Source organism: Muntiacus reevesi, chromosome 22, assembly GCF_963930625.1.
Source record: "Muntiacus reevesi chromosome 22, mMunRee1.1, whole genome shotgun sequence".
Lineage (NCBI taxonomy): Eukaryota > Metazoa > Chordata > Mammalia > Artiodactyla > Cervidae > Muntiacus > Muntiacus reevesi.
Window position 1 is genome coordinate 47,457,128 of NC_089270.1, and position 19,326 is coordinate 47,476,453.

At 53.1% G+C, this 19,326-nt stretch overlaps 1 long non-coding RNA gene across 1 annotated transcript; it reads right to left on the reverse strand.

Moving 5' to 3' along the window:
* Positions 1–571: 571 nt before the first annotated feature.
* LOC136152851 (uncharacterized) lies at positions 572–18,856 on the reverse strand. The gene is made up of 3 exons (XR_010660276.1): positions 18,728–18,856; positions 10,268–10,383; positions 572–2,676 (listed from the first exon to the last, which is right to left on the reverse strand). It is a non-coding gene; the product is annotated as an uncharacterized lncRNA (long non-coding RNA).
* Between the last annotated feature and the right edge of the window lie 470 nt (positions 18,857–19,326).

Consider the following 19,326-nt stretch of genomic DNA (forward strand, 5'->3'; position numbering starts at 1 on the left):
AGGGAGCCAACACACGAGACCCCGCCCTTGGAAAGGCCTTAGGGGAGAAAAACCTTACGGGCAAGGCGAATCAGGTTATCAGGGATTTCGAAAAGGTCAGCTCACGAGATCCCACCCATGACAAGGTCATGAGGAGAAAGCCTGATATGCAAGGCAGATCAGGTTTTCAGGGATTTCGGAAAGCTGCCCCGGCTCTCACCTTAAAGATGATATCTGTCTTTCTGATGCCTGCCTCAATGGACTACTCCCTAATTTCTCTGACACAGGCAGGAAGGCCTTCCCCGATCTCTTCCCAAATAAGAATCAATTTAGAATTTTAATCAATAAGTTTCCCAGGTGGTGGTATTTTATGAAATTATTTAGGGTGAAAGGAGTGTTTTAATTTAAACTCCTTTGCTGGTAGTTTGTTAGCCAAATGCCTTTATGCCCTTGGTACTAATATGCATGATTGCTTATAATATCCTAATCATAAAATAGCATAAAGAACCTGATTATATAAAAGCCCTAATAGATATAGAGCCCTTTTAAGGGGTAAAGGAGTCCTATTAGAAAACATAAGAAAATTATTCTATAGGTGGTTATTGGGTTGTGATTTGCTTGCTATGTTTTGCTTGCTGTGTTTTGCTTGTTGTATTTTTCCCTTTAATGTGCTAAGGTTGTGTTATAAAAACCATTGTTAATATAGTTAAAGATCTAGGGAAATAAGAACTTAGCCCTAGTGTGGTAACAATGAGATGGTTGTTAATTGTCAGCCAAGAGTACTAGGCAAAAGCTGCCTCACTGAAGCCGCAGAGTCTGTATGAGGTAAACTTCTTAGATAAATGCAACTGACAACTTTTTCAGAAGGATTAATTTTTGTATTAACAAGAATATGCTTCTACTCTGTACTATTGCCCTATGAGACTGCTACCTTTCAGTTAAGGTCACCATAGAAACAGAAAATAGGTTTACAATCACCTGACCTGCAAAATTGTTGATAGGCCCCAAGGTCAAAAGATAATGTACAAGACCCTCATAAACAAAGAAGTATGCAGAAAACACCCTGGTTTCGTGAAGGACATGCTGACGTAATGTTAAACTATCTTCCCCTTAGAAATGTACTAACTTAGGGTATAAAAGCTATGGTAAAAAACAAAGCATTGCCAGACTCTGCCAGACTCTCTGCACCCCTGTCTGGTCATTCTCTCTCTCTCTCCCTCTCTCTCTCTCTCTCTCTCTCTCTCTCTCTCCCTCGCAGACTTGGCCCTATCAAGGCTAGTCTCACGTCTCTCTCTCTCGCCGACGCCGTTCATCCTGAGGGTACCCCCTGGATCCTGCCGAGGCTGGACCCCGGCACCCTTAGCCCCTTCAAAATTAGCTTCACATCCTTCAGCTAGGTGTGGGGCTGCTCCTGCTCTTCCCCTCCCCTAGGTGTGGGATATGGCATGATGGTGGTGTCCACATACATCGGAATCTACTATAACGTGGTCATCTGCATCGCCTTCTACTACTACTTCTCATCAATGACACTCTGGACCTACTGTAGTAACCCTTGGAACACGCCCAGCTGCGTGAGCGCACTGGGTGACCCCAAATCACTGAGACCCCTACTGTAATAACCCTTGGAACACGCCCGGCTGTGTGAGCATGCTGGGTGACCCCAAATCACCAAGACCTTTACTGCAATAACCCTTGGAACATGCCCGGCTGCGTGAGCACTCTGGGTGACCCCATATCACCAAGACCTCTACTGCAATAACCCTTGGAGCACGCCCGGCTGCGTGAGCGTGCTGGGTGACCCCAAATCACCGAGACCCCTACTGCAGTAACCCTTGGAGCACGCCCGGCCGCGTGAGCGTGCTGGGTGACCCCAAACCACCGAGACCCCTACTGCAGTAACCCTTGGAGCACGCCCGGCCGCGTGAGCGTGCTGGGTGACCCCAAACCACCGAGACCCCTACTGCAGTAACCCTTGGAGCACGCCCGGCCGCGTGAGTGTGCTGGGTGACCCCAAACCACCGAGACCCCTACTGCAGTAACCCTTGGAGCACGCCCGGCTGCGTCAGCATGCTGGGTGACCCCAAATCACCAAGACCTTTACTGCAATAACCCTTGGAACACGCCCGGCTGCGTGAGCATGCTGGGTGACCCCAAATCACCGAGAGCTTGCCGCTTCCTGCCCTGCCTGGCAGCATCTCTCAGGCGCCCATCCAGACCCTCCCGAGGACAAGCCCCAGCAAGGAGTTAGGAGGGGAGGCCTCCTAACTGTACCCGGGCTTCTAGGGGTTACCCCGGGAGCCTATCTTCAGCCCTCCCTGTTCGAGGAAGGGCAGTGGTCTGCATTCCAGGGAGGGTGCTGGGAACGGAGCAGGGCAAGGTTGTGGGAAGAAACATGAGCTCACGGTCCACTTCAGCAGAGGCTGACGCACAGGCTTAATTGAGTGTGTGCGCGTCCTTACACCGCAGCACTGAGGCTCCAGCAGTCAGGCAGGTCAGACGAGGAGGGTCGGGGCAAAGAGGGGTGGCTTCCTGGTGAGCAGAAGAGCGCCAGCAGAGGCCCTTAGTCCCAGATGAGCCGGAGGGAAAGCCGTTGTGACGAGGGCAACAGGTGTGAGGGGAGCTCACCAGCCACGTGGCAGTCTCCAGGGAGTAGGTGACTTCTCGGAGGGCTTGCACGAATGACGCGTAGAGCTAACCCTGCAGAACCAAAGAAGGGCTGTGGCAGTTCCCTGAGCCCAGGGCTGTCGTCATCAAGCTGCGTTTGGGAAGGGCAACCTGGCACCCCTGAGCACTGCGCTGACAGAGAATGGAGTCCCGGGGGGCTGGCCTGAAGCGAGGCTGCTGCTGGGGGTGTTTGGAACATCTTGTCCCAGCTGGGTGGGTGTGAGGGCACAACAGGACTTCCTGGAGGGAATCCCCCATGTCCTGTTGGGGAGCTCATGGGAAGAGGGCTTTGTGGGCTGGGGGGCAGGCCTCGTTCATTCATTCCATAAACATTTATTGCGTCCACTCTGCCGGGCCCTGTGTGCCTATGGGGTATGAATGGCCCTGAGGCCCTGCCACGTGGAGGTCACAGTCTAGAAGGGAGATGGGTTGTTGGTGCTATTTGGGGCAGGGGCCTCAGTGCAGTTGTATGCAGGGGTGTGGTGAGGGCAAGAACAGCTGATCGAGGAGGCTTCCCATGGACTTCCCTCAAGGTCCAGTGTCTAAGACTCCGAGCTTCCAGTGCCTCCACTGCAGGGGGCACAGTTTCAATCCCTCCTCAGGGAACTAAGATCCCACATGCCAAGCATGACATGGTTAAAAAATAAATCATAGAAAAACAAAACAAACAAACAAACAAAACCCCCAAAACAAGACTTCCCAGAGGAGGGAGAAAGGAAGTATAGAAGGATTGGGAGACATGGACAGATGAGCTGCAGCCCGGAGGTGGCAGGCTGGAGCTGGGGTTGGGAGCAGGTAGGACAGAGTATTGGGACAGAGGAGGCCAGGACATCAAAAGGCACAGGGCTTCCCCTGCCGGTCAGAGGGCTTGAGCCTTCTCCACGCTGTGATGGAGAGGCAGGGCTGAGTGGCTGAGGTCCCAGTGACACGCGAAGTCCTAGCAGGTGCACGTCCTCTAAGCCGAGGGCCAGCACTCAGAGCCTCGGGGCCCAGCATCCCTGGGCTGCTGCTGCTGCATACGTGCTCAGTCGTGTCTGACTCTTGGCAACCCCATGGACTGTAGCCTGCCAGGTGCCTCTGTCCATGGAATTTTCCAGGCAAGAATACTGGCATGGGTTGCCGTTTCCTACTCCAGGGGATCTCCCTGACCCAGGGATTGAACCGGTGTTCCCTGCACCTCCTGCACTGGCCGGCGGACTCTTTACCACTGAGCCACATGGGAAGGCCCTGTGCGGTGCTATAGACAGTCAAAGACGGTTATGATGTGGTCACCGTCCTCAAGACTCATGGTGGAGACCATAGAGCCGTTGCCTCCCAGTGAGGTTTGGGCAAAATTACCTCTGGGCAGATTCATTCAGTCATTGGACGGGTCATTTCCTGAGCACCAAGTAGGTAATGGAACTGTACTCAGAGCAGGGACAGAGAGGGGAGTAAGAGACTCCACCTACTTAGGTATTCTGCTACATTTGGGGCATGGTGTGGACTGGGCAACTTGATCTAGTCTAGGGAGAGCCTTCTGGAAGGTTCCAAAAGCACAAAACCTGGAGATGCTCCAGAAATTACCACCCCAGGGGCTGTCTTCCAGGGTGGGGCTACTGCTTGGCAAAGCTCAGGAGATTTCATCCAGTGCAATTAGAGGGGAATTTCCCTCCAAGAAAACTAGCCATGGGTCAGGAGGTCCACAGGATGGCCCACTCCTGTCCTTGTCCGGGGCTGGAGCCAGACCTCCCTAAGGAGCAGGCAGTCTCAGGCAGGACTCCTTCCCTTCAGGATGGCTCCCTGCTGCCCCCTCCTGGAGAGCCTAGGGAAGTGACCTTTGAGAGGGCTGCCCAAGCGGGCTTCAGTAAGATGAGGTGAGCAAGCACCCCCATTTCTGGGCACCTACTATGTGCTTATTGTGGTTTAGTTGCTCAGTCGTGTCGAACTCTTTTGCAACCCCATGGACTGCAGCTCTCCAGGCTCGTCTGTCCATGGGATTCTCTAGGCAAGAATACTAGGATGGGTTGCCATTTCCTTCTCCAGGGGATCCTCCCAACCCAGAAATCAAACCCAAGTCTCCTGCATTGGCAGGTGGGTTCTTTACCCCTAAGACACCAGGGAACTATGTGCTAGGCATATTATATGACATCACCCCATTTTCAGATCAGAGTCTGATTCCCCGATGTTAAGGAGCTAGGCCGCAATGCTCTGTCAGGATATGCATGCCCCACTGTGCCTGGTGCCTAATGTGAATTAGGCCGATGATGCTGTGCAGGCATTCTGGGCCCACAGGCTCCAGCGACCCTTTGGAAAGCTGCACAATCTCATTTGAGCCCCACAGCAACCCCATTAGATAGTGTGTGCCAGTTTTATAAAATATTCCCATTTTACAAGTGAACAAAGCAAATCAAGACAAAGATTGACTCCTCTAAAGGGAGAAGAGCTCCCAGGGCAGATTTCTGAGCCCATGCCTGCCTTTTGCCCGCCCTTTGTCCTCCAGCCTTCCCTGCCCTCACCACGTCTTTATAGCATGACCTCAGTCTTCTGAGAGCTGGTCTGAGGCCTGCCAGGCAGGCCCTAAGCTCAGGACTGTGCCCTCATCTCCCAGCAGACACCTGATGCCCAATGGGACTTGGATCCCAGCATCCCGCTCTCAGAGTCTTCACGCCAGCTCTAGATCCACAGAGACCTCACTCAGACCCTGGCTGTGCTACATACCAGCTTGGCCTGGTGAGGTCACCAAACGCTTTACGTCTCAACTGTTCATCCGTTAAGTGGGAGTGGTTACAACATCACTCTTGTTATTATGAAGATGTAGCAGAAATCACTAAGAACAGGGACGGGCGCTCAGTAAGCACAGTGAGAGCCGCTGCTGGGGATGCAGTGATTTAGATGAGAGTGTCCGGTTCTCAAGGCCTTTACCATCTGGTTGGGGAAATTAAAAAATAATGCAGAGTAAGTCCAGAGATGTTATGTGAAAGCCAACTTGTAACTATGTGTGGTTCCAAAAGCTTTTCAGTTAGTTGTTTGGTCTCAAAAGCACATGGTCCCAAACCAAAACCAAACATTAAATATGGTGCCGGCAAAAGAAAGTTAGAGTTCAGAAGATTAGCCTTCCAAGCTCTTTAAACCCTTGTATTGCATGCTGAACTCTTGCAATAAAAAAATAATACAAAGCACTACCAGTTTAACATATGTAACTAAACAAAGTTTTTAGAGTCTTTTGAGAAAGGAATGGGTTCCTTACTTTGAATGCTGGTGCTTAAAGTAAATCACCTCTCAGCTGTAGCAGTAAGACCCAGTGGCTATTCTGGAAGGCAGAGCCTCCCAACATGATGTGCCCTACATAGCGTGCCAATCCGGTCAGGCTTGGGCAGCCCAGAATCTCCAGCCCTGCTGCCTTCAGCTTTGAGTGACCTTGTCTATTTGCCCCATGGGCCCAAATTATTTTTTTCTGCACGTCCCAAAGGGAAAAAGATTGGAAAGCTCAGCCGCAAGGGTCCAGGAGCCACTCCAGGGAGGAGGGGGTGGAGCTCATTCATCCCTTTATCTTTGGTTCCCCCATGGACTGAGAGCCTGGAAAGTTTCTGACCCTGATGCCTGTTGAGCGAACCAAGGCAGAGGCAGGAGTTTGGCAGAAGAGGCATGTGTTGGTCAGCGCCCTTGCAGGTCACAGTATGAAGGGCAGCCTAGGAGAAGATTTGAGGCAGAGGCGGCCTACTGACTTTTCCTAATAAGAGTGGGCATTCCTCCAGAGGGCCAAGGAGTCGAGGGGCTTTGTTTGTGACCTGTGACTCCGAGGGAAGGTCCTGCTGAGGCAGGACTGCAACGTGCTGGGGTGGTGGGGCTGCTGGAAAGCTGTGTGAGGGGAGGGGAGGCCACAGAGCTGAGTTGGTGGGCTCCAGGGAGGCCAGGGTGGGGAGGGAGGCCAAGTGGAAAGGAGGGCAGGCCCTGGGTCCATAGAGGAAGCCTGAAGAGGTTGGGCCTTTTCCTCTGGATCTAGATATTGTCCATTTCACTGGGGAGGCTGTAGTTGTGAATCTAGGATCATCCAGTCATTGTGCAGGCTGGCCTGACTAGGAGAGCACCTCCTCTGTGCTAGCCCTTGTCATATAAGGAGAGTGCCCACTGTGTGTTGGTGCCTAAGATAGAAGACCTACTGTGTGACAGACCACGCTAGGAAGGCACCCAGTGTGTGCCAGCCCCATGCCAGGGAGCCCTGGTGGTTTGCTGGGTCCTGCGTTAGACGAATGCCCGTGTGTGCCAAATCCTGGGCCAGGTGAGGACCCAGGATGCGGTGTTCCCATGTGTGCCAAACTCTGGGCCAGGTGAAGACCCAGGATTCGGCCAGCCCTGAGCGGGGTGAGCTGCACCTTGCGCCTGGCACTGTGCCAGGTGGGTGCCCAGTGTGTGCCGTGCCACACTGGGTAAGCACTGGTCACGTGCCAGGACTTGTGCTGCAGAACGCCTGGTAAGTGACGAGCCTTCTACCAGGGGAGGCCCCGGTGTACGCCAAACCCTGTGCTTGCTGAGGTCCCAGGATGTGTCAAGCCCACACCCGGGCTGGGTGAGCATCCACTGTGCACCAGGCGCTGATGGCTGCTGCAGACAAGAAGCAGCTAAATGCCTTAGTCAAATAACAGAACAGGTCAGGGTGGGACAGGCCCAGGCGGCCTGTGGTGCTTTCAAAGCCTTCTAGGACGATTTAGATGCCCCAGCACCTAGAGCCCTCGCCTGGGTGACTCTGCTCTTATTCATCATGAGACTCCCCAGTAGCAGAGGCACCCAATGCAGCAGAGATGTGGGGAGAGACCCGTAAGACTCACCAAGGCCTATCTGCCCAAGATACTATACGAGTGGGGAGCAGGCACAGGGGAGGGGACTCAGTTGGACGTCATATGAGACTGTGGGAATCAAAGCTGACCCAGTGGGGCTCTTGGTGAAGGAAATGGCAACTCACGCCAGTATTCTTACCTAGAGAATCCCGTGGTCAGAGGAGCCTGGTGGGCTGCTGTCCATGGGGTCGCACAGAATCTGACACGACTGAAGCGACTTAGCATGCATGCATGCATTGGAGAAGGAAACGGTAAACCACTCCAGTATTCTTACCTAGAGAATCCCAGGGACAGAGGACCCTGGTGGGCTACCGTCTATGGGGTCACACAGAGTCCGGCATGACTGAAGCAACTTAGCAGCAGCAGTGGGGCTCTCCTGTCCTGAGCTCCTCTCTACCAGCTCCCTGTCCTCTGAGCCCCAGGCAACCCGACCCTACATGTGTATAAATAGAGGCACTAGGTCTCCATGAAAGGAACCACCCCCACCCCCATCCCTGGTGCTGCCAACCATCCCAGCTACTCCCAGGCTTGGAAACACCCTGGCCAGCTGGCTTCCTGCATGGCCCTGTCCTAGGAGCTGCTGAGGCATGAGGGAGGCAGCTGAGCTGGCCTGGCAGAGACCACCTGGGCTGGGAGTGGGGGGAGGAACACGTGCAGTGGGCATGTGGGCCTGGGCACGTGCTGGGAAGTTGCCCTCCACGGGGCACCTGCTGCATGGACAGCCCTGCAGAGGCTCCAAGGTTGATACATGGTAGACACCGAGGAGACCCAGGGGGCCCAGGTCTTCACGCCCAAGCCTGGGCAAAGGGGGATGGAAGGGAGGACCTCGTGGCCAGGGCCAGCTGCCCACTCCTGCAGCCCAGGACACAAATGGCAGCAGGAATCACAGACCTGGGAGGGCCCCAGTGCCCCTGGTTTACACGCATGGCCCTCAGCTCCCTCTGCTCTGCCCCACCATGGTCTCCAGAGAAGGGGCATCCTTCATGATCTGCCCTTAGGGGACCACGGGCAGCTAATGAAGTCCAGGTACAGCTGCCCAGGTTAGCTAAGAGGGACGGCGCTCCTCAGAGACAAGCGCTACATGGAGGCAGCACTGGTTCCAACTGAGTCCTGAGAATAGTGGAGCCCAGGGTCATAAGCAGAACTGAGAAAGACACAGGAATAGAATCTTGAGCAAACACTGGGGGTGCCCAGGGGACCTGCTATGGAGCCTCAGAGGCAGCAGCAGTGGGCAGATGTCAAAGGTCAAAGGGCATGAAGGAAATTACGCTCTGGCTATCTTTAGGCACACCCTGGTGCTGGGAACAGGTGTCCCAAGGCGTCATTCCCTTCCACAGACAGGCTAGCCAGCAGAGCCTGGGGTCTGGGAAGCTCAGTCGCAGCAGGGGTTCTGGGACCTTGGGATCCAGGCTCTGTGCTGCCCAGGTGGGTCCCACATCATCCCTGCCTGCCCGCCCCCATCCTTTCAGGGTCACTCCAGAGAAAGCAGAGCAGCCAGCGAGTCCTCAGAGGGTTTCTTAAGTTTCACAGGATTCAGAATCTCCATGAGAGAGGGGCAGAGCCGCACTCCACTTCCTGTTACAGGCCCATGGCAATTCCAACACTTCTGGCAAGAAGGAAGCCAGACTTGATCCTATCATGGCATTTACTCCCCCCTAGCAAGTATGCAGGTCTGGAGACCTCCGTCTCTGCCCACACCTGAGCACTCAAGAGCTCAGGCTGGCTCAGGAATACTTTGAGAAGAAGCCTTATTCATTCAGACTTGGTCCAATCAGGAGTGGGCCAGACCAGCGTGGGCCTGAGGGACTGGATACTGGAAGTTCAGGACCAGGCAGGAGAGAGGGTCCTGAGCCTGGGACACAACTGTGTGGCTGACTCCCTAAGAGCATTTCTCTGGACTGAGGACTTAAGAGTCCCAGAAATCCCTGGTGAGAGACAGGGCTTGTTTGGGGAGGGCTCAGCAAGAGACTCGAGGTCATCAGTCTCTCACCGAAGGAGAACGGCGACAGGAGAATCCACGTGGGGAAGGGAGGAGCCGAGGGTGGGCCACGCTCAGCCACCAGCTTCCTCCTGGGAGGCTGCCCAGTCTCACTGCCTCTTGAGGCAATATCCCCAGAGAAGGAATACAACGACCGCCCTTGGGTATTTTCCTGGCTTCTGATTCCAGAGCGGCCTGCTCCGTCCATCCATGAGCCATCCATCCATGAGCTGGCCCTGCTCTTGCCCTCTGCTTCACACCACCTCTCCTGTGCTCTGAGGCAGTGGGCAGTGAAGAGCCATGACTTGGGGAAAGGGGAGAGGGATGTGTCCTGAAAGGCCCCACAGGAGGATTCAACATGAAATGTATGCTATTTTTCGAGTGGAAGAAGAGAAAAATCAGTCTCTGAGGACTCCTTGAGCAGCCCCTACTGAATGCCCCCCACAGCAGGCAGAGTACAGGATGAGGGTGCGGGGTGTCAGTCACGGGACAGCCCTCCCAGCAGGACTGACTGCAGCCTGATCTCCAGGGTATCTTGTGACGAGGGTGGGGACTGTGCTTCCTGCCTCCCAGCATGCCTTTTGGGCTCTGCAGCAGAATCTGCCTGCTGTGGGCTCCGAACCACGTCAGTATCTAACCTGCTGGGTGAGGGGCTGCCTGCCTGGGCCTGCGATAGCCCTAGCACTCAGGAGTCCTGGCAGTGCCAGACTCGGGGCCCCACAGAGCCTCCTAGGCCCTCCTGTCGGGGCTAGCAGCTGACAGCAGGCCCCAGAAGGGACAGATGGTGCTCATGATCCCCACCCCTTCACTGCTGTCTGGTCCCTGTACTCACCAGCATCCCTTTGGCACCTTTTCCTTCCATGGTGGTAGTGGGTGAGGGGCTCTGGAGTCCCAGATCACACTCACAGGCTTTGTTTCTAGCACCTTTCAGAGTACAGGCCTCCAGAGCTGTGGAGAGAGCAGAGAATGAGGCGAGGACTTGCCTGGGGAAGGCAGGCAGGATGTGTGTGGCTCCAGAGCAGGCAGTGGAGAGAGCAGAGAATGAGGATAGGACGTGGCCAGGGGAAGGCAGGGCAGGGCGTGTGTGGCTCTCCAGGACGGGCAGTGCAGGTCCCAGACCCCCTGCTGCTCTTCCCTCCCGTCCTGCTCCTTTCTGAATGACCCTCAGTCCAGTGCCTACCTCACTCTCCTCCCAACCCTTCCCCTGAAACCCTTGGTCTCCAGGCTTCCTGTCCCAATGCAAAGGTTTATTTTTGACTCTCCAGATGCCCAATTCTAGTCAAAAAAATAAAATAAAGAACACAGAACTGGGACAGGGTCCAATCCCTTCATCGTCTGTGTGAATGGCCTCAACCTTCCCCTGAAGGGGAGTCAGCTTGGATCAGCACCTGCTCCCCCACCTCGCCCCAGCCCGGCGGCCAGGATGGGCCTTCCCCATCCTGATGCTGCTCAGCCTGGGCTCCCGGCATCTGGAGTTACGTCACTCACTTGGACCAGAAGCTCTGGGCACAGCAAACACAGCATGTGCATGCACGCCTCCACGCCCTTGCTCAGGCGGGCCCCTGCTGAACACCTTCCCTCCTGCTCCCCCGGTGAAATCCCACAAACCCTCTGGGACCCAGCTTCAGCGTCACGTCTCCTCTGCTGCTCTTCCTGACTCGGCCCCCTCCCCTCCAGGAGGAGCAAAGTGCCTCCTCTTCTCTGCTTTGTGCTACCAGTCTTATAAACTCACTCGAGACATGTCTGCTTATGTCTGTCCACTGTGGGGTGGGCAGTTCCCTGAGGAACTGTGTTTTACTGACCCCTCTGTGCCCTGCTCAGCCTGCCCCTAATCCTTCCCAGCATAAGAGTCTTTTCAAATGAGTCAGTTCTTCACATCAGGTGTCCAAAGTATTGGAGTTTCAGCTTCAGCATCAGTCCTTCCAATGAATATTCAGGACTGATTTCCTTTAGGATAGAATAGTTGGATCCTTGCAGTCCAAGGGACTCTCAAGAGTCTTCTCCAGCACCACAGTTCAAAAGCATCAATTCTTCAGCACTCAGCTTTCTTTACAGTCCAACTCTCACATCCATACACGACCACTGGAAAAATCATAGCCTTGACTAGATGGACCTTTGTTGGCAAAGTAATGTCTCTGCTTTTTAATATGTTGTCTAGTTTGGTCATAACTTTTCTTCCAAGAAGCAAACAAGTGTCTTTTAATTTAATGGTTGCAGTTACCATCTGCAGTGATATTGGAGCCCCCAAAATAAAAGTCTGTCATGGTTGTCGCTGTTCCTCATCTATTTGCCATGAAGTGTTGGGACCAGATGCCATGATCTTAGTTTTCTGAATGTTGAGTTTTAAGCCAACTTTTTCACTCTCCTCTTTCACCTTCATCAAGAGGCTCTTCAGTTCCTCCTTACTTTATGCCATAAGGGTAGTGTCATCTGCATATCTGATGTTATTGATATTTCTCCCGGAAATCTTGATTCCAGCTTGTGCTTCATCCAGCCAAGTTTTTTCATGATGTACTCTGCATATAAGTTAAATAAGCAGGGTGACAATATACAGCCTTGACATACTCCTTTTCCTATTTGGAACCAGTCTGCTGTTCCATGTCCAGTTCTAACTGTTGCTTCCTGACCTGCATACAGGTTTCTCAAGAGGCAGGTCAGGTGGTCTGGTATTTCCATCTCTTTCAGAATTTTCCAGAGTTTATTGTGATCCAAACAGTCAAAGGCTTTGGACAAGTCAAAAAAGCAGAAATAGATGTTTTTCTGGAGCTCTCTTGCTTTTTCAATGATCCAGCATATATTGGCAATTTGATCTCTGGTTCCTCTGCCTTTTCTAAATCCAGCTTGAACGTCTGGACATTCATAGTTCACATATTGCTGAAGCCTGGCTTGGAGAATTTTGAGCATTTCTTGACTCGTGTGTGAGATGAGTGCAATTGTGCAGTAGTTTGAACATGCTTTGGGATTGCCTTTCTTTGGGATTGGAATGAAAACTGACCTTTTCCAGTCCTGTGGCCACTGCTGAGTTTTCCCAGTTTGCCTACATATTGAGTGCAGCACTTTCACCGCATCATCTTCTAGGATTCGAAATAGCTCAACTGGAATTCCATCACATCCACTAGCTTTGTTCCTAGTGATGCTTCCTAAGGCCCACTTGACTTCACATTCCAGGATGTCTGGCTCTAGGTCTGCCTGTCTAGACTGCTCACATCATTGTGATTGTCTGGGTTGTGACAATCTTTTTTGTACAGTTCTTTTGTGTATTCTTGGCACCTCTTCTTAATATCTTCTGCTTCTGTTAGGTGCATCTCTGTCGTTTATTGAGCCCATCTTTGCATGAAATGTTCCTTTGGTATCTGTAATTTTCTTGAAGAGATCTCTAATCTTTCCCATTCTATTGTTTTCCTCTATTTGCATTGATCGCTGAGGAAGGCTTACTTATCTCTCCTTGCTATTCTTTGGAACTCTGCAGTCAAATGGGTATATCTTTCCTTTTCTCCTTTGCTTTTCACTTGTCTTCTTTACACAGCTGTTTCTAAGGCCTCCTCAGGCAGCCATTTTGCTTTTTTGCATTTCTTTTTCTTGGGGGTGGTCTTAATCCCTGACTCCTGTACAATGTCACAAACCAGAATGTGGTCCACTGGAGAAGGGAATGGCAAACCACTTCAGTATTCTTGCCTTGAGAACCCTATGAACAGTATGAAAAGGCAACAAGACAAGACACTGAAAGATGAACTCCCAGGTTGGTAGGTGCCCAATATGCTCCTGGAGATCAGTGGAGAAATAACTCCAGAAAGAATGAAGGGATGGAGCCAAAGCAAAAACAACGCCCAGTTGTGCATGTGACTGGTGATAGAAGCAAGGTTTGATGCTGTAAAGAGCAATATTGCATAGGAACCTGGAATGTTAGGTCCATGAATCAAGGCAAATTGGAAGTGGTCAAATAGGAGATGGCAAGAGTGAACATGGACATTCTAGGAATCAGTGACCTAAAATGGACTGGAATAGGTGAATTTAACTCAGATGACCATTATATCTACTACTGTGGGCGGGAATTCCTTAGAAGAAATGGAGTAGTCATGACAGTCAACAAAAGAGTCTGAAATGCAGTACTTGGATGCAATCTCAAAAACGACAGAATGATCTCTGTTCATTTCCAAGAAAACCCACTCAATATCATGGTAATCCAAGTCTATGCCCTGACAAGGAATGCTGAAGAAGCTGAAGTTGAATGGTTCTATGAAGACCTACAAGACCTTTTAGAACTAACACCCAAAAAAGATGTCCTTTTCATTATAGGGGACTGGAATGCAAAAGTAGGAAGTCAAGAAACACCTGGAGTAACAGGCAAATTTGGCCTCGGAGTACAGAATGAAGCAGGGCAAAGGCTAATAGAGTTTTGCCAAGAGAAGGCACTGGTCATAGCAAACACCCTCTTCCAAAACACAAGAGAAGACTCTACACATGACCATCACCAGATGGCCAACACCAAAATCAGATTGACTATATTCTTTGCAGCCAAAGATGAGAAACTCTATACAGTCAGCAAAAGTAAGACTGGGAGCTGACTGGCTCAGATCATGAACTCTTTATTGCCAAATTCAGACTTATATTGTAGAAAGTGGGGAAAACCACTAGACCATTCAGATATGACCTAAATCAGATCCCACCTTAGGTTACCTTTGGCCTTTCCCCTGGCCAGCAGGTGTCCTGCATAACCTCCTCAGGGCCAGGCAAGTGTGTGACTTGTGACCGTTTCCCTTCACTTCGTCACCCAGGCCAGGTTTCCTGCCTCTCTAGAGAAGTCCTTGCTCATGGCTTTGGTCTTTTGGGGGCAGTCAGGAGAAGAGGAAATGTGATCATACCCTTGTTCTCACTCACCACATCCCTCTCTCCAAGCTATAAACTTTGAAGACTTATTGTCTTCAAAGCTGCCATTCTCTGGCTAACAGACAATAATGCCAATGATGGCAGTAATGAAGCTTGGACATCATGCCTTCTGGTCAGAGGAGTAAACTGAGGATGCTCCGTCCTGGAGCTTCGGCTACAGGGTGATAGCCCTGAGCAATGCAAATATGGCCCTTGTGTTCAAGGTGCTTCTCTTTCTCGGTGGGAAAAAGACTGCTTGGCAGCTGCTTCCAGGACAATGAGTTGGGTGCAAAGCTTTGCTACTTCTCTTGCCTCTGCTGTTTCTGTGAACAGGTCCCATCCATCCATTAAAAAAGTACCACCTGAAAGCCTGTGATAGGTCAGGCCCTCGGATAGGGGTTGGGCATCCACATCACCCAGGCACCAGGCCTGCCTCTCACCCACATATGGACCACTGTTGACAAGCTGTCTGTGCCATAGGGGTCAGAATCAGGTTAGCTTGTGATGAAGAGCTTGGACTCTGGGACCTGGAAGCAGGAACTGACTGTGAACTCACTAGATATGTGACTTCAAGCAAATTACTTAACCTCTCTGACCCTTGGTTTTCTCAGTTTGGAAGATGGGGCTAATTATACTTCCTTTGTACCTTCTGAAGTTTCTGTTTAAGTTTCGACTCTACAGGTCCTCCACTTTCTACTCCCCTCCAATCCATTCATCTTCCCAAAGTCCTAAAACCCCGATTCCCTCCAATAGTCTTCCACAGCCAACAGGATAAGGCCTAAGTCGTTCAGCAGGCAGTTAGGGCTGAACACAGTTCATTTCTTCCACAAATATTTATTTTGGGCTTGCTCTGGGCCAGACCTGTGCTGGGCGCCATGAACTCTTCAGTCTCTGGCCTCCTGCAGCTTGCAGGCTGGGTGGAAACAGAAACTAGTGAAACAGGTGACTCAAATGCATATAATTAGAGCCTATGATAAAGGGTGGGAAAGTGAAAGATCCTCTTTAATCAGAGTCTACACCAGTGGGACCTGGCCTTGTCTGAGAGTTACAGAGGACTTTCCTGAGGAAGTGCTGTTTAAGAGTCAGAGGGGGATGATTAGGCAACAGTGAGCAACAGAAGAGGAAGAGAGATTCAAGCAAATGAAATAATACAGAAAAAGACCAGCAGCCTGGGGCTCAGAGAGTGAAGGAGAAAGTGGCCAAAGACGAAGGTGGATGCAAAAGCAGGGTCAGGGGCTTTGGGGCCTTGTTTTGATCTTTATCCTGAGGGCAATGACAGACACTGAAGGCTTTAAACCAGAGTTGTAACTGAGAGGAGGAGCAGTTGGTGGTATGTGCATTTTGAAAACGCCAACCTAGATTAGTAAGGAGAAAGGACTGGGGGGAGGGAAGAGGGGAAGAAAGGAAATTGATTAGGACTAGGCCAGGCCAGGAATGAGGGTTTTGGCTCAGGAAGGTGATGATGGGGTGAGGAGAGGTGCACAGATTTAGGGAAAATACAGACGGTAACTTTGGTAAGACTTGGTGACGCAAAGGATTTGGGGGTGAGGGATGAGGAGGGGTCTCTGGTTTCTAATGGTATAACAGGAAGAAGCCAGTGCCCATCCCAGAGACCAGAGACACAAACGCTCGGGATGCTGCAGGTCTGGAGTGGGGAGAGGATGAGGAGGTTGGGTGAGCTGGGTTCAAGCTGTCAGTGAACCACCCAAGGGAGGACAGTCACAGGACCTGGTCCATCTTTACTGTCTCATTGCTCAGTCTTCCTCTCCTCCAAACAGGACTGTCAGGTCTATCAATTTTAAGGGTCCATCTGGGCCAAGCCTTGAAGTCCTTCCTGGGGATGGAAAGGTGACAAGGTTTCTTCCCTGCCTTCAAGAACCTCACAGTTTAGGAAAAAGAAGAGGAAGCATAATTTCCCATTCACTGTGACGGATGGAGGGGAGGGGCTGTGGGAGTGGGGAAGGGCTCTTAGTTCTGCCTACAGACAGAATCAGCTACCTACAGCCACTTATGGCCACCTGCGGGCCATGTGGGACTATCCAGCATCCCCAGAGGGTTCTTGCCTTCATTCCATTGCTTAGGCAATTCCCTCTTCCTTGAGCACCCGTGTCCCCATTTCCATCTGTATAAACCCCACCCATCTTCAAAACCTGTTCCACCAAGAAGCCTTCCTTTCTCTTGCATTTGCAGTCAGTCTTTCCACTGCACCCCCGGTTACACCCAATGCACGCAGTGTGCATCTGATCAACACGTTCCTCACACGCAGCCATTATAGCATGGTTAGCTGTGTCCAAATCTGCCTCCCCCACCAGCTGGAGAGGCCCCAGGGCAGAAGTGTGATTCTTCTGCATCCTCAGAGCTGGGCACGGAGCCTCAGTCACAGTGCAGGCCGAGTTAAGGGCGTTTTCTCGCGGCGCTTGGAAACACCTGGGCATGCTCAGTGTCGTCCCTTAGTCCCTTCCTAGAATCAGTCCCCCTCACCCGCTACCCTCCAGTTTTCTGACACTCCCTCACTTTGGGCTTCCTTAACTTCTCAGGCCCTTCTCTCCTCCACTCTTTGGCCCCCCAATCTTCTTCTTGCAGCTGCAGCATCCAGCTTATTTCAGCAAAGAAACAGACCTAGGTCTTACGAGAGCTGTCAGAGAGACAGGGACGCGGCTCCTTTAAGAAGCGGCCAGTCCACTGAGAAAAGGCCTCTGAACCGCAGGAAAAGGCGAGGTCGCTTTTGAAGCTGTAGCACCGCCTGGAGAGCCCTGGTTCCTAGAAGCCGGCGCCTTCGCCTTAACTCCGGTGCGAGGTGTCGGGAGCGGCCATTACATCAACCGCCACGTGTGGGCCTCTCAGCGGGTGTGGGGGTGATGACCCCGCCGCCGGCCCCTGCCTTGGAAAATACCGGGGCGCCCAAGACCCGGCCCCGTGCCCTGCCCCCGGGAAAGCACGCCCTCCCGCCGGGCCCCAGACTTGCAGTCAGCTCCCTCCGGCCATTGTCTGCGGGACGCGGATTCTTCCCGGGAGAACAACAGCCGGAGAACACCGCGGCCGTAGCCGCTTCCCAGAGCCGGGAGCCGCAGACAAGGGCCCGGGGGCACCCAGACTCCCGGGCACGTCTTCCCAGGACCTTTGGGCGCGCAGGAACCCGCACCCGACCGGCGAGTCGGCGGGCAGATAGGGAGGCAGGTCGGCTGGAGGTTCCTGGCGTCTGCAGGCCCGCAGCGCGCAGACCCAACTTGCGCCTCTAAGGGACGCTCTGGTTCTGGCGCTACCGGTACTGCCACGTGCCTGCCGCTGGGGACCAAACTCCTCGGCAGGCAGCTCTCCTCCTCCAGGAGCAGACCCCCGCGAACCGCCCTCCACCCTCCCGCCGCTGCCGTTCCGCCCACTGCAGCTCCTTGGTGACCGCGGTGACACCCAGACGCATGCACCTACCCGACCTTTCCGGAGAGACAGACACCCCCACGCGCGTACCCACACTCATCCACATATACCCACATGCATGCGTGATCACACACACACACACACACACACTAGTTTGCGCTCTTCCTGGGGCTCAGCCCCATGGAGCCACCAAACACCCAGACACACACACACACACACACACACACACTACTTTGCGCGCGCACACACACACACACACACACACATACACACACACACACTAGTTTGCGCTCTTCCTGGGACTCAGCCCCATGGAGCCACCAAACACCCAGACACACCCAGACACACACACACACACACACACACACACACACTAGTTTGCGCTCTTCCTGGGGCTCAGCCCCATGGAGCCACCAAACACCCAGACACACACACACTAGTTTGCGCTCTTCCTGGGGCTCAGCCCCATGGAGCCACCAAACACCCAGACACACACACACACACACACACACACACACACTAGTTTGCGCTCTTCCTGGGGCTCAGCCCCATGGAGCCACCAAACACCCAGACACACACACACTAGTTTGCGCTCTTCCTGGGGCTTAGCCCCATGGAGCCACCAAACACCCAGACACACACACACACACACACACACACACACACACACTAGTTTGCGCTCTTCCTGGGGCTCAGCCCCATGGAGCCACCAAACACCCAGACACACACACACACACACACACACACACACACACACACACTAGTTTGCGCTCTTCCTGGGGCTCAGCCCCATGGAGCCACCAAACACCCAGACACACACACACACACACACACACACACACACGTTTGCGCTCCAAACACCCAGACACACACACACACACACACACACACACACACACACACACACACGTTTGCGCTCCAAACACCCAGACACACACACACACACACACACGTTTGCGCTCTTCCTGGGGCTCAGCCCAATGGAGCCACCAAACACCCAGACCAACGGCAGGCTAGAGAGAGGCTTGGGTGCAGCGCCCCCTTCCCTTACCCTCTTCCCGGCCCCCAGGCGAGCTGCATCCGCCCCGCGGTGCGCCCAGGTGGCTTTCTTAAAGCTAAAGTTCCATCAGCCTCTTGAGGCTCTGTGCCGCCGCGAGTCTGCCTTCCCCGCGGATCTGCTCCTAGCTCCTCCTGAGCTTGTTGTGTTTCGGTTTTGGGCAGGCGGGGGGCAAGAATTTGGTGAAAGTTTGGAGAGTGAAGAAGGCTTGGGAGACCTAGCCAAATCCCTCCCCTCTCCGAGCAGCTCCCCTGGCCGCCCTGCCCACCCCCGCCACCCCCCACCCCATTCTCATCCCCACCCCTGGCTGACTTCTCAGGCTCCTCCTCCCAGGGAGTAAATTTACCAGTTGCTCCAAACTTTCCAAAGATTGGGCCCCATGAACCCCTGGGAGTGGACTCCACAAAGGAGCCCACTGCTCTGCCTCATCCTCGCTGCCCTCCAGCTGGGGCCCTTGGAGGAAGTAGATGTCTCCCCTTGGGCTAGGCTGGAATGAAGCCAGAAAGGCCTGGGGGCACTTGGGGTATTGGGGCTGGAGTTAGCCTGGCAGGCCCCGGCCTTCTGCAACTGCCTCCACCCTAGAGAGAAGTCTG